General features: G+C 45.3%; 1 protein-coding gene across 3 annotated transcripts in view; it reads right to left on the bottom strand.

Annotated features, from left to right (window-relative positions):
• The window catches only part of LOC144134895 (cyclin-dependent kinase-like 4), a 108,621-nt gene that overhangs the window by 52,689 nt on the left and 43,546 nt on the right, over window positions 1-12,386 (bottom strand). The window contains exon 1 of one of the 3 annotated variants that reach the window (XM_077667700.1): window positions 228-920. The exons of the other annotated variants lie outside the window; for them this stretch is intronic. The gene's annotated coding sequence lies outside the window, so the exon portion shown is untranslated. Of the gene's footprint in view, window positions 1-227; window positions 921-12,386 lie in introns of those variants that run through there. 3 annotated transcript variants of the gene reach the window in all.

Here is a 12,386-nt window from a genome sequence, read left to right as displayed (position 1 = left end):
GGGGGGGAGGCAGCGTTGTTGGAAGGAGTCCTCAACACAATAGACGCTTGCATTTCTATTGTTCGGGCCGCTCACGGCATGAGGGGGGGGGGGGGGGGGGGGCGAAGTACTGCAGCATGCCACTGCAATTGCTTGCATTTATTTCCTTGATAAGACTTGCTCAACGAGAAAGCCCACGCGCACTCACTTTAAGCCTTTCTTTCCAAGAAAGCCACAGTATCACTCACCTCTGTCACAGCTCACTCGAAGCCGGCAGCCTACTTTCGGACCAGGGCACTTCGACGAAAGTGTACGCCGGTTCCCTTTCAGCGCCGTATCTTGTCTTCTACCCGTCTTGGCCTTTATTTTCTGCTTGCTTATCTTTGTAGCAGCTCGATAAACTCACTTTCGCCGTTTTTCGAAGAATGTCTCCGCTCTTCATACATTTTTCTTGATCCCCTTCGACCGGACTGGGCAGAGTACAGCGGTCAGAGGGTTTCAACATCGGTACAGTGGAACATGTAGACGAGGCAGGAATCAAAGGCGTGACATGCCTAAAGAACGATGCCTGCGACGGACCCCACGCCGACGACTCTTGGCCGCGAACACAGAACACCTTTACGAACAAACGATGTAGTGTTCCCTAGTAAACAGTGCAGATAGGAGTCTCGGCTACTCGCTCGCTTTGCGTGCCCGACACGAGAGTGTGTGCACGTTGAAGCGCGGCCGGCGAGGCGCCGCAAAAGCGCCAATACGCGTCGATACGACGCGTATGGAATCCACGCACGAGGCTAAGAAGTTACAAAAAACAACGCACGAAGAAGCATGCCGCTAAAGTCGCCAGACATACCCGAAACAAAAAGAGAACAGCCGAAAGAGGCAAAAGATCCCCGGCGAGTTCTTTGTTTATCCTGGTAACGGTTGTCATGGAACCTCGGAGATCTCATGTTGCTCTTTCTACGGTGCCGCCACCGAGCGACTGAGTTTGCATGTGACGTTCTGGTGGCGCCATCTGGTCTCATATATTGTAGATTGGTTTTCCTGTCGGCGAGGTTTTGGTTTTGCAGGTTGATGCAGCAATCGATTATGACGGCGCTGAAACAAAGCCAGCTGTGTGACGACTTCGGAAGCGGGCAACTCAGTTTAATGTTGCCTGCCATGTGCACGATATTGCGGTGGGCGCAGAATAAAAATGCAGAGATGCAGTCATTAAGTCATTTATTGTTCTTCATTGGGTCTTTTTAATTTATATTATAGCTGGCAGCTTAATAGTGGCACCAAACATAACACGAAAAATCACAGTTGCCTGTATAAGATGCAGTTAAATCTGAACAAAGCTAGGTGATATAATTCTGACACACCCCCATTATAATAATAAGTTAAAAAAATGATCGTACAAATGTTCCACAGTTCAACTGGCACAAAACTATATGAAATTTTCGCACCAGAAAGGCTCCATACTGTTTCATGTAAACCTGTCAATGGTTTAGCAGGTTTCAGGCAGCACATTGAGCGTTTCATGAGTGCGAGTGCCGTAGAGAACAGATAACTGGCACCGATAAACTGACCTGTTCGCAAGATAACCGACGCGGTTTAGCTAAAACGCAAGGAAAATGTCATGCTTGAACGAACTTTAATGCGCATCTTAAAATAATGACTAAGTTGCAGAACAGACCTTCCATTCTTCGACCAACCGTAGGATTTTTCTCAGATTCTGTTGTTATTTGGGAACAGGACGAATAAAGCGTAAAGCAATGAAAGAAATACACGAGTCCAGAGTTATCCCTTCCAGTTGTCCACGTTTCAGCAGCAAATTCACTGCTTTAAAGAGTCCAGAAACTACGATCACCACCGCTACTCTTCCTTTGTCGCTCCTATCTTTCCGCTGCGGTCGACAAAGACAGCACGCAAGAGCAGGCCGTGCGTACCACACGCAGAAATACGTTCAGTAGGAGTAACGTATAAAAAAATGTGCATTTATTTATTTATTTATTTATTTACAGAATACTGCAAGCCCTTCTGGGCCCTAGCAGGAGGGGCAATACAGTGCAACATGAATATACAAAAAAAAACACTGAAAGAAAATTTGAAACACAAAGCAAAATAAGTTTGATGGCGTCAATCTTCTATTTTTTGAATGGAATCTATGTCACATAGTGCTGTTAAAGGTAAAGTATTCCATTCAGTTACGGTGCGAGGGAAGAAGGAGTATTTAAATAGGTTAGTTCTGGCGGTGAATGGAGTTAGTGAATCAGAGTGGCGATGTCTTGTTGGTCGTGGAGCGGAAAATGGCTTGACGTAGGGATCCGGGCACATTGACAACTTGTTATGTTTGAGAAGGAAAAGAAATTTTTATCTGAGAATTTTACGTCGTACCTGCAATGTTTGAATTCGGTGTGCTCGCATTATGGCAGTAGGTGAATCGGTTGCACGGTATTTTGAAAAGATGAATCGAATGGCCTTGCGCTGGATCATTTCAAGCGCTTGAATGTTAGTTTTAGTAAATGGGTCCCAGACAATGCAAGCATATTCTAACTTGGGTCTGATTAATGATGAATAGGCTAAAAATTTCAAGTCTGCAGGAGCATGCTTCAATTTGTGCTTGAGGACACAAAGTTTACGAAAACCTGATGCACATACGTTACCTATATGTTTGTTCCAGCTTAGATTATTAGTTATCGTCACGCCAAGATATTTATATTCAGTTACCTCCGAAAGTGGAATTGATGGAAGAGCGTAAGGGTATAAAAGGCTGCTTTTTTTTGGTTAACCTCATGAATACGGTTTTCTGAGCCTTAAGTTTCATCGCAACATTTCATTGTAGAATGCACTTAAGTACTGGCCCCCAGACGTTTCGTGTCCACGTTTCACGAGCAGAATTTTCAAAACGTTTCCGAATTTGGTTCTTGATTATAATTAGAGCAAATGCACCGAAGTGGCTGCGATTAACGCTCGTTAAAGTTTCATCTTTTTTTTGTATAAATAATTTGCAAGTGGGTAACAGCAACTGAGTGGTTTTTGCGGTGACAGCTGCTATTGGGAGCCTACCATGACCCTTCGTGCAATTGAAGCGCGTTGTAGTTCCTCGCACCGATCCATGCAGTGAAGAGAGAAGAGAAAGAAGAGTAAAATGAAGAGAAATTGGAGGGACGCCGTCGTGACGAGAAAAGTTGACATGACGGCTTTCGTCGAATGCTTTAACTAAGCCCTAGCCTAGTTTAGAAACATACACTGACTAATGAAGACGTGACGAGATTGTCATGGCCAACAATTTCGGGGAAAAATTTTCAAAATTTTCAAAATGGACGATGTGAACACGCAATTTTTTAATGTTCAAAGCTATGCGCGAAGTGGTGGCAGCCAGAGGAACTAGGAGCGCATGTTCCGAATTCCTGATAATGCCAAGTCCCGAAACGGCATTCGTGCATAATAATAATAATAATTGGTTTTTGCGGAAAGGAAATAGCGCAGTAACCTGTCTCATATACTGGCGGACACCTGAACCGCGCCCTAAGGGAAGGAATAAAGGAGGGAGTGAAAGAAGAAAGGAAGAAAGAGGTGACGTAGTGAGGCTCTGGAATAATTTCGACCACCTGGGGATCTTTAATGTGCACCGACATCGCACAGCACATTTGCGCCTTAGCGTTTTGCCTCCATAATAACGCCGTCGCCGCGGCTGGGTTCCAACCCGGGAACTCCAGATCAGTAGCCGAGCGCACTAACCACTGAGCCACCGCGGCATTCGTGCACTGCTCACAGTTTTTTTATTTTGTTGTTATCACTACAGCCGAATTTAAAATTCCGGCCCACGTTAAAATAAGACGTCACTGCAAGTTGTCCTACGCTGATCAGGCTTGTAAAGCGAAGGAATTACACCGAGATACATCCGACATTTAGGTTTGGCTTGGGGTATGAGGGTTTAAAGTCCGGAAGAGACCGTCCTGGGGCAAAGGCCACTTCCGTTGCATTCAGTTTGGTTCATGGTTTATGGATGTTTAACATCCCAAAGCGACTGAGGCTTTGAGGGACGCCGTAGTGAAGGGCTCCGGAAATTTCGACCACCTGGGGTTCTTTGACATGCACTGGCATCGCACAGTACACGGGTCACAAGAACTTCGCCTCCATCGGGATTCTACCGCCGCGGCCGGGATCGAACCCGCGTCTTTCGGGTCAGCAGCCGGTCGCCATAACCACTGAGCCACCGCGGCGGCTCCTTTCCGCCATTTACATACACCGAGCATCCATCCAGTACTTACGAAGGGATGGTCTTATAACTACTAAGAATTTACAGATATTTTCACGCCTGTAGGAACTGGCACTGGCTAATTCAAACTGCAGTGGAAACTACGGAAATCACAGCACGTGCGGTCACCAGGAGGTCCATAGTGCGCCTAAAGACTTACGTTACACCACTACGTGTCGGCGAATTTCATTAGCACTTTTGCTCTCAGGATAAGCAATAAACTCTACTGTGATTTATTTGCAAAGGAAGAGGCGCAAATTCTGGATCTTTTCGATTTAGTAAAGGCTCAGTAACCCACGCTATACTACGTCTGATACATAGCAGGCAACGCTGCGAAGCCTGCGGAAGTAGTGCGTCCGCGAAATCATATTACTCCGCCACGTATCACAGATTTCCCTCGAAAATCCCTTGAGTGTTTGGACGAAAGCAAAGAGCAGTGCAAAACGAACCGGCAGCATTGAAATCAAGGTCGAAGCCGAGAGGTGCTCAGTGTTCGGGCTCTCACGCTATCGTGCTCACGAAGTGTGAACTATTTTTTTTCGAGCACGGATAGAGTAAGGGCCCTACCAACCGGTCATCATACCGCCACATGCAATTCTTGCTTCTCGAAGTTGCGATGAGTAGCAGGTCGAAAATGTGGCAAGAGGTAAAACGAGGTTCTGAAGGTGCCATTCACGGCACTTACGGTTAGTCGCAGCAAAATATGCTTGTTATCACTTTGGCTGTATGCCGAACTACTTTATGGGCGCGGACTTACTCCTTAAACAGAAAGGAATACAAATGGGGTGAGCTGTCCGCTAGCGCACTCCATTATTACTCCCATATACGGGTATTCGTGTTTAGAGTGTAGCTTGCGCGAACAAGCGCGCTAGCTTTGGCAGCGTTGCCTGCCGGATATGAAACGTACAGTTTAAAATGATATATTTAAATGACCTCTTTTACTTCGGTATTCTTTCATCAGTTTGTGTCCTGGTGTTAATGTCATCGTGCTGATTAAAATCAACCGTTCGCGATAGAGTTCCCGGAAAACAGTCTCGTTATGACAGCACTAAGCGCATGGCAACGCATCTCACTTGCGCGCAGGGTACCCTCACCCGTAGCGTGTTGGAAACATACGGCGAGGGCTCCCAGAAGCGCTTCTATTTGCATATTGATCGAGCACCCGTTTGTGCCACCAGCGCCAAGGTCGGAATTTATGGACAAAGGCCGCTCGATACGGCACAGCGTTGGCACAGAATTGTTTGCACGTCCGGCAAACGTCTGCCGCTGGACTCACGTGCGTTTATGTCAGTCGTTTATATTTCATAGCGTGGCTGTCTTGCACAAGACACCGTATATAGGGATGAAGAGGGGCAAAGTGGTGCGTCTGTATGGGAACCAAAGAAAACATTACAGGCGTGCAGTTAAGTCTGCTTATGAGCGCAAATGCGAAAACCTTCTTCTGTCCGCTTTTTCCTTCATTTTTCATTTATATTTTAATTTCCTGCAATTTCTGCTGGGTTTTTGTTGTTTATTTTAGCTTTTTTAATTATTTTTTCATTTCTGGTTTTTATATATCATTACATACAAGTTGCTTTACAACTGTTACTTAATCAACTTTGACATTTTTGTTTTATTTACAACATAGCTTATGATTGACAGTTCGTGCGGACAACTTCCGTCTACAACATCCTATCACGCCACTCATGAGCCCAGAAAGGTTTTCGCCTTAAAAGCGTGCAAACATCAGCACCTCATAATGCTATGAAAGTTGCATGCAAAGCACTATTCCAGTGGAAACTCATCACCGCATTTTCAAGCATAGTTTTGTTGCAATGTCGCGCGACGTCCCGAAAGCAAACTCTCGACATTAGAGCAAGATGAGCTTCTTTCTACGTGCAAAACATTCTACTCACAAGCAATCCGTCGGGATTCACAAGAATCGTAGCTGCTGCATGCTTTTCATGTCAATATTGGCTGTGCACGGCTCGTCAAGCCGCCTGTGATCTCTCAGCAAACCGAAGCCTTGGACGCGCTCAGCCGTTCAACATGAACGAAGTCTCCTTGCGCACTGAGAGCAAAACGTTGGGCTGGTTAGATGCAGTCTAAGATTGGCGGCTGCTGAAGTCTAGCGTTTCTGTCCGACGTGTTTTTCGGTCTTTGTTTACTTATGGCGAGAAATTGCGCAAATCATAGCTTTTTTCTTGCACGTAGCTTAACGGTTTGTACTTTTCTAAACACCATGGGCACATGCCCATTCGCTTTACGCTTAATGGTGTTTATAAAGCGGTCCGATGCATTTTTCTCTTCGTGTTTGCCAGTGAAGTGCCAGTTCTAGAGCCATGACAAGGTTTAAGCATTCGGCGTAAGCGACGCGAAAGCAAAAAAAAAAGATTATCTCTTAGACTACGGCTTAGTAAAAGGGGAGATGCCATTAGTGGCGGATCTTATGCGGAGGCGGTGGCTGGGTGCATGTGTGTGCGTTCGTGCGTGCGTGTGTGTGTGTGTGTGTGTGTGTGTGTGTGTGTGTGTGTGTGTGTGTGTGTGTGTGTGCGCGCGTGTGTGTGTGTGTGTGTGTGTGTGTGTGTGTGTGTGTGTGTGTGTGTGTGTGTGTGTGTGTGTGTGTGTGTGTGTGTGTGTGTGTGTGTGTGTGTGTGTGTGTGTGTGTGTGTGTGTGTGTGTGTGTGTGTGTGTGTGTGTGTGTGTGTGTGTGTGTGTGTGCAGAGTGCTATTGTAAAGGAAGCAGCTGCGCTCGCTTTGTACTTAGTATTCAGAAACTTTGTTGCGTGCCCGTTTGAAGTGTATAATGTATGAAGCGTCCGGGAGCTATTTGCCTCTGTGGTGTGCTTTGTTGAAGTGTATTCATTGATATCGAGGTCAAGTCTGTATTTTTGATCGCGTGCTATTTTCAGACCAGTTTTCTGTAGCAGGTATTGCAATTGGTTTTCTGGCTGAGGCCAAGGTCAGGAAGTGCGAAAACGGCGAAGCTCTAACTGTATTTGGAGGCCTTTTCTCACACGTGTTTATTGTGCCCATGCTCTGTGATAGTGTTATTTGTGGTAAAAAGCACTTAGTGAAGTGAGGATCCACATGTGCATTGAATTTCAACGATGCCTGTGGTTATGTTGAAGAAAAATAATTCCATGAGTTCATTACGTACAATAAATTCACTTTCATTGCCTGTATTATTGATCACAAGTAAAGTCTGCTACTATGCATTAAAAGTAAAAGCTAGTATTTCACAAGTAGCGAAAATTGGTGCGTACAGCTGCAGCTCTGCACATTAAACACGAAATACAGCACTGGAATAATGCACAGCAATTTGAAACTTACTGCAGCCACTGGATACTTCTAAACTTCTAGAAGCAGTCTGAAAAGCTTCGGTCATATATATTATGACAACATGCTGTGTTGCAGTGCTACAAAGGGTGGATTTATGAATCATTCTTAGAGGGCCAGTCCTATTTGAAATATGTATTTCATGGGCTGTTTTCGTTGAGAAAAAAGGGTTGAGCATGGTTTTCCTAAGTAAATTTTCTGGCTTTGGGAGGGGGGCGACACCCCTACCGCCATATATCCTCTCCTGATGTGCCACTATAGGCACTTCGGCCCTCTCTGTTTCTGTCACCCCTGTGAGTGGCTCTTGGAGTAGTGAATCAAAAGCCATTGTTGGCGCGGCCACCTTTATGAACATTTTCTGATACTACATTACACATTCAGGGTCGAGAACTATAAGTTTTTAGCATATTTGTCCATCCTCATTGCTATATGAGAAAGCATTCCTAGCATGGGCAGCCACACAAAAACATGTTATGAAGATAAATACAGTAATCAAGGTCAAAAACAAAATACTGCAGGATTTTTCTTGTCCTCAGTGCTGTAGCAGAAGGCCCTGTTGACACAGCTGCCCGAATATATGCAATGGAGACAGGTTGCAACGTTCAAAAACAAGAGCAGCATTAAAAGGCAGGCTGAAGTGTAAGCTGGGGTGTGACCATGCATGGCAGCATTGTTCACGACTCAGCCAAAAGCAGACACTTGCACGCTCATTCAGCATAAAACTCAGAAAGTTGTGCTATCCACCAGAAAGCGTGAGTAAAGTGTGGCCAGAATGTGGCCCACTGTTATGCGAGCATAGCATGCAAACAACTCGACATCAAAAACGTTGCTCAGGGATGTCATGCACGAAGCTCTAAATTCATTCTACCAAAGAAAGATCTTTTTTTTACTACCTCATGAGGACACTTGACAGCGGTCCACTCAGAAATCATATGCTCTCAAATAGAAAGTGTTGCTGACGGCCATTTAAATATTAGCTTTGTGCCAGAAGGTGGACACGGAAAGCTTGCAGGGAGAGCCATGTACTAAAAATTTTTAGGGAGCTTTAGTTTAAAGGCAATACTTTGCACTGACATTACTTGGCATTGCTCGAAGACGAAATCCACTGCCTCCATCGTATCATTTTCCTAAAAATCTGTGATTTTACTCTGACACAGTTCTGTAAAAAACAATCTCCACTGCGACATATAACACAAGAATTTCTTTCACTTGAGGAAAAATGCAGTACTTTCACGCCTTTTTATACAATGGCTCACAAACAGATATTTACTTTGGAAGCGCAGTGATAAAAGGTAATTGGGATGAAGTACGCTTCCACAGTACACATCAGTTTTCACTGCCGAATGTTACGCCGTCTGCGTAGCAATTGAACAAATAGTTTACGAGAACCTTGCAACCAGTATTATTTACAAAGACTCCTTAAGTTTACTTACTGCTCTCCACTCTAGAAATGCAATCGCTCCTATGATTGGTGACATCATGCACAACATTGTAACAGCCGCAGCTCCAGGAGAAAAACATAAAACTGTGCTCGGTCCCGAGTCATATCGGAATAAAAGGCAACCAGAGAGCAGATTTGTGCGCTGCTCGATCTCGTGGCAAGGAAATAAAGAAAGTTAATATGTCCTTTAACGATTGCATTAGATTAGTACAAATGGAATTAAGGAAAAAATGGCAGACAGCTTGGAACAATGAAGTAAAGAACAAACTGCACTTGGTAAAGCCAGTTCTAGGTGAATGGAGGTCACGTTTGCACCAGGAGCGTTTCATTGAAGTTATCTTATGCCGTCTCCGTATAGGCCAAGCGATTTGTGAAAAATGTGTAGATCACCTAACAGTTAATCATATTTCATACTCATACACAAAACATGAAAAACTAAGGAAAAAATATTTTACTTAGTTTTGCAATGAACATTCGTTTACAACCAATGTTGCCTTCAGAAAACAATTTTCCTTAACTTAAGTTTGGCACATGATGCCCTGATTTGCTTATGTGCCATAAAACACAACACAGTACTTTACACTGCATTAATGTGGGGTAGTTGGTTAGCATTATGAAATACACAGCGCGATCCGAGACACACCGCATAAAAAGGAATGAAAGATGATACACGGCACAAAGTAACAAGTTCTATTTCAGTGGCACCATGGGTAACAGTTTATATCAGAAAAAAGCAGAGAACACAAACAAGCATGCTCTTCAAAGTGTATGCTAGGTTAGATTTTCTGTTGATCTGCTATATTTTGGCAGCAGCTGCACATTTACACACAATTTCAAGGATCGAAAATTTTGTGCCCTTCACCACATCTGGTGAAATTAACCTTCTATCCCTGCATGCGATTAACAAGAGACTAGGATGAACCGCATGTAAGTATACCAGTATATTTCGCCAAGTGCAGCCTGCAAGCAACACACAGATACATACCTCCGCCTTCGCAAAACGACGCATGCAAAAGCGGCAAAACACACTGGGTACCATAGTGGGCCACCGCAATAAGTGAAAGTTCCTTCCCGCGCTTACCGCAGTTGCGATAAGTGCCTTCGTCGAATGCTACTCGATTATGACCATACTAGGCCGGACTGTTTCGTTCGAACCAGAGAGCGAGGACGGCGCGGAGACGACGCGGCAAAGAGCAATAACTGGAAGCAGCCGAATGTCTCGCACGAACATTTCCCACGTCTCCCGTACATGAACAGCGGCCAGAAACCAAGCGCCACGCGCACTGGAGTCTCGTTAGGCCGGCTCCTTCGCGTGCTTTGAAACGCGCGCGCGGAGAAACGTAAACAAGAGCGCGGATAAAAATAAACAACGCCGCGCCCGAACAATAGTGCACAGAGCTCGCTTCTGGCTTCAAAAAATGTCATGTGACGGCCTCTCCTCTAATTTCTTTCTTCCTCCATGATTTTATCCATAGATGTCGCCGCTGGCGTCACGTCATATAGCAGGCAACGTCAAAAGCCGGTTGTAAAGTTGTAGCCAGCGCTGAAGAATGGTAAAGGAAAAAGATGGAAGCTACACGGTTGGTGCAGCAGGTTACGCCTGCCGCTGAAAGCGCACGCAGATAGATTGGCAAAAACACATTTTCTTGACACTCATGCTATTAAGGCTCAACCGCAGCACGCATGCAAGAAATGAAGCCTCTCGAAACATCTTTCCTTTCCCGTCCGTGGTGTCTAAGCAATGGTGGTGAAACACTGACAGAAGCGACTCGCTATAATAACAATACTACCAACCACCCGCCATGTTTGATCTGTGAGGGAAGAGAGAAACTCGGAAATAAGCGAAAGCAAGGAAATCAACTTTTCAGGTATCACCAACTAGCGCGATCTGCCGACTGCCAGTAGCGAACCCCACTTAACTCAAAGGTAATATTTTCACTATGCATCATCATCGTTAGGCTGACTACGCCCACTGCAGGACAAAGGCCTCTCCCATGTCTCTCCAATTACGCCTGTCCTGCAGCAGCTGCCGCCGCCCTATTCCCGCAAACTTCTTAATCTCATCCGCCCACCTAACTTAACTGCCACCCTCTGTTACGCTTGCCTCCTGTTATAATCCACACCGTTACCCTTAACGGCCATCTGTTATCTCTATTTTCGTTTTCGCTATTATATGCGAATAAAACTATACACTGCGGTGAGATGCTGCATGAACTAGTTATAATGACTGCCCACTCTTCTTGCCTACCACAAAGTTTGAGTTGTAAAATACTTCCTGCATGCGCAGGCGCCGACTACTCCTGACGGGCATGGAAAATCAATGGAGCGCACCAAGCGTTTGAAATTCCAGCGCTTTTTTGGATGTTCAGAGCGGAGCGGCAAGCGGTGGCACTAGCGCAGACTAAAAACGTGTCTCCTGGTTGTCTTGGATTGCACTGGCGCAATAGATTCGAATAAGAAGCGTTAGGATTTTTAAGAGCGTGACCTCTTACTCATCACGTTTCGAGATTTCGCGGGCTCTGCTACCACCCTTGATCACAGCGCCATCTGTGGCAGCAACTACTCAAGTTTCGAGATTTCGTGTGGTCTCCAACCACCCTTAGATCAAAGCGTCATCTGTGGCTGCAACTAGGAAACAGCGAATCTCGCAATGAGACTTGCAGCACCATGTACAATAGCAATGTAGAAACAACCACCTGCCGCAAGCCAATGATGACGCCACGGTCCAACATGGTGGTTATAGGTGAACTATGTGAGTATGACGTCAGGGGACGAAATGGCGGCATAGTTTCTGTTTCTCGAATCCAAAATGGCGGCCAGTAAAATTGATTATGCCCTCTCAACCCTTTCCTCCCTCTCAAAAAAAAATTCGCTAAAACGGAGAAAAGAGAAGTTTATTGAACACGACCTGGAAGAGTTAGCCGTCCCTCGCTCAAACAAAAAACACTGTACGCTGACTAGTGTCGCCCGACACACAGAAGAGATACACTACGGCGAATAATGTCACCCGGTACAGACACAAGAACCACTAGCGTCTAAGAAAGTTTCAAAGTGCCCAAAAACGCGGAATAAGCACAAGGGAAATCGCGCACGAACTCCGCGCACACACATCGCGCACATCGCTTGCCCTAAAACGGGTAGTAAAACTGTCCCGTTATGGTACAGCTATACATGGATAGATTCGTTCCGCTATATATACACTCAACAACAACGAGCACCCGTCCGGGGACAGTTGTATACCGAATTTTGTCGGCAAATAAAACCCTATGGGTTGTGGTATAGAAATAAAATCACAACTAAATAATAGGTAAATATTGTGTGCATGCAATTACTAATTGAAGCGTTACAATATCGCACCGCAAGCCGCATTCTAGGCCCACCTTGACCCCCCAAACGAAGCAAATT

The sequence above is a fragment of the Amblyomma americanum genome, chromosome 5 (assembly GCF_052857255.1).
Source record: "Amblyomma americanum isolate KBUSLIRL-KWMA chromosome 5, ASM5285725v1, whole genome shotgun sequence".
NCBI lineage: Eukaryota > Metazoa > Arthropoda > Arachnida > Ixodida > Ixodidae > Amblyomma > Amblyomma americanum.
Note: the sequence above shows the minus strand (reverse complement) of the source record. Positions and strands in the feature narration are given on the sequence as shown.